The following is a 3,203-nucleotide window of genomic DNA, read 5'->3' on the forward strand; positions in this document are numbered from 1 at the left end:
TATAAACCCTTTGAATACAGGAACAACCATTTATTACTCATTTTTGTTTTAAATTTGTATATGTGAAGATCTAACAGAGACATTCATGATATTTGTTGTTTAAACAAATTGTTTTAGTGATTATCAAAGGAATGACAATTCTCCAAGTTTCTCAGGTTTTCCTCCTGCCTCTCTATCCTTTCCTTTTGTATCCCTAAAATTATTTCACAAGTCCAGCTAATATCTCCATAACTTAGAGTGTCATCTTTTTAGATAATCACTACTTGCTTTCCATGTCCCACATTGAGGCAATGGTTCTTAGTTTAATGATCTATGAAAAATATGGGCATCTGAAACGCTCCAGTAATTAATGCATTTGAGATTCTTCATAAGACAACAATATCCTCATAAGCAGTAAACACTCATAGGCTCCCAGATATTGTATATGACAACATATTGCTCTGTCTTTTCTTTTGCTGTTGATCAAGTTTTTCTGATCATAGCTACTTATGCTTTCTCTCATTACTTTGCATTCCATATTCTAAGAGGTAGAACGAATATTTGAAATGATGAGTAATGTAGAATCTTGTAGACTTTATTTGTGGTTTGGCATTGTGATTCTGTCTAATGACCATGGATAAAGTACTGATTTATCTTTTCCGATTCCACACAGTAAGTGGGAGTAGTAACTGAAATCTATTATTTGCCATTTTACCTATCATATGATCTCAGGCATTTTTGCTTCCTCTTGATTCACAACTTTACCTTAGGCCTTATGGTTGAAGGCAAACCTATTTAAAAATTTGTTCCCTTCTCTAGTATAACTGATGTTCTCAGCCTCCTCTTATCATCTCTTGCTAGGAAAAATGGGAAGGTCTTTGTTCAAGGTCTCAGAGTAATAGTCCTTTAAATCTCTTTGAGATATCAACTGGAAACACAGACACTCATGTTTTTTAGCTTTTAGTAAGACATTTCTATCTTTTTTCTCCCTAATAACATATGAAAGGTAACTAACATATGAAATTATATAACTAACATATGAAATTATATAACTAACATATGACAGTGTTATGGTTTTTTTAAACATATAGTATTATGGGGAAAACTTCATCAAAAGTATATGAAGAGATAGAACAGAGATTATGGTATATGCCTTACTTGCAGCTGACCTAAGCTTGATTTCTGAAACTGCATGTAGTCCCCTGAGAACCACCTGTGTCTAAGCAGAGGGTCAGGTATGTGCTCTGCTCTCCCTCTTTTAAAATGAAATATCGGAGAAGAAAAGAGTGTTCAATGAGTATAAAAAATGCTGGGAGATTTATGTCCTCTTTTCAACTTAAGATGCCAAAAGTTGATTTACTTTTAGGTATTTTATCACACATGATAGTGGGTGTTTTAGCATGGGTAAGCAGAGGGAGAACCCTTTCAAAATATCCTTATTTTCCACGGATCTTGAATGAGACCTAGGATTTTTGATATGTCCTTGAGGGGAATGCAGAAGTTACTTGAGATTTTGTCTGGGGAGTTTTCCAGAAGTGATTACTGGCAAAGAACAGTTTTTCTGTAGTTGAGGACTGCATGTGAGTAATGTAAAGCTGATACCTGATGACAGGTGTCTGCAACATCATCTTTAGAAAAGCCCATAGGGAAGAGACCATACACAGATCAGATAAAAGGAGAACATGCCAGAGTTTGAACAACTGAAAGCTAAACATGCTCATCTATGATTTGCAAAGCTCAGCATAGAAAGTCACCAGAGTGAGCATAGTTCAACGCAGAGAGTCAGTAGGAAACTCAGGAATAAAGTCATGGCAGTGGTCACTAACCCCAGGAGTATATACACTAGCTATGATAGAATAGAAATAAATAAGAATACCAAGAGTAGCGTGGTGACTAAGGCATTTGCCTTGTTTGCAGCCAATATAGGTTTGATCCAGATATGATCTCGCAGGCTGCAACAGGATCTATCTATCCCAGGACATAGGACCAGCAGTAAACCTTGAGCACTGTGGGATGTGGCCCCAAAACCAAAAAAAGAAAGGTAAGGTAAGAGAAAGGAAGGGAAGGGAAGGGAAGGGAAGGGAAGGGAAGGGAAGGGAAGGGAAGGGAAGGGGAGGGGAGGGGAGGGGAGGGGAGGGGAGGGGAGGGGAAGGGAGGGGAGGGGAGGGGAGGGGAAGGGAGGGGAGGGGAGGGGAGGGGAAGGGAGGGGAGGGGAGGGGAGGGGAGGGGAGGGGAGGGGAGGGGAAGAAGGGAAGGATCCAAAGAGTACCAAACCACCTGGTATTCCCTATTCTACTTTTGCCATGAAGTCACAGAAGCCATATGCCCATTAAAACCCAGATACCAATTTGGAAAATAGTTGGCCAGGAGAGAGAAACCTGAACAGTCAATAATTTTACTTCAAAGGCATTTATTCTTTTTTAAAAAGGAAATTTTGTATTAGGTACCAGAAAACTGTCTACAAAAAAAGCAAGATAACCTATGAGTTACATGAACTATTAGAATAATTTGGTTTTTGTACATGCACACATAAGATGCTATAAACGTGTAAATGACTAGTTTGACTGTGTTCCAATAAAACTTTATTTATACAAATAGCAGAGAGTCTACAGACCCTGGTTTGTCAACTTTGGATTTATTTCATTGAATCAGACTTGGATTTAACTAAAGGCAATTTTTTACCTCTACTCAAAAGGGCAGGAACTTTAAAGAAAGGCAAAATTAAAAATAGATGAGTTTCACTTTCTTAGCACATCTTTGTGAAATGTGAATATGTTTTTGGTTTCTCTGATGTTGAAAGGGAGACATAATCTCAGTGGAAAGACAAATAGCTGGTATCTTCGCTTCCCTTCAGCCTGTGATCACTGGGAATATTGATATATGTGAAAGGCCATCAGAGTAGCTCAGAGTGGGTGAAGATTCAAATAGAATAGAAGAGGACCTATCCACAAAGAACAAAATAGAGACCTTGTATTCCTACTCCATTGGTCAGGAACCCTGGAAGGGAAGGAAAAGAAAACATGTCAAAAGACAATAATTGTGAATCCCATAATTATGTGCTTCTGGTAATAAAGATAATAATTACCACTGTCAGGATGGGTTAGGTTATGATTTAGTAATAAACACCTCTGCAATCTCAAAGTAAAATAGAAAATGTTATTTATCTTCCTCTGTGCTTGTCAGCTGAAACTTGTTCTATGACCCAGATGTTGAAGGGAGACCCT

The sequence above is a fragment of the Sorex araneus genome, chromosome 6 (assembly GCF_027595985.1).
Source record: "Sorex araneus isolate mSorAra2 chromosome 6, mSorAra2.pri, whole genome shotgun sequence".
NCBI lineage: Eukaryota > Metazoa > Chordata > Mammalia > Eulipotyphla > Soricidae > Sorex > Sorex araneus.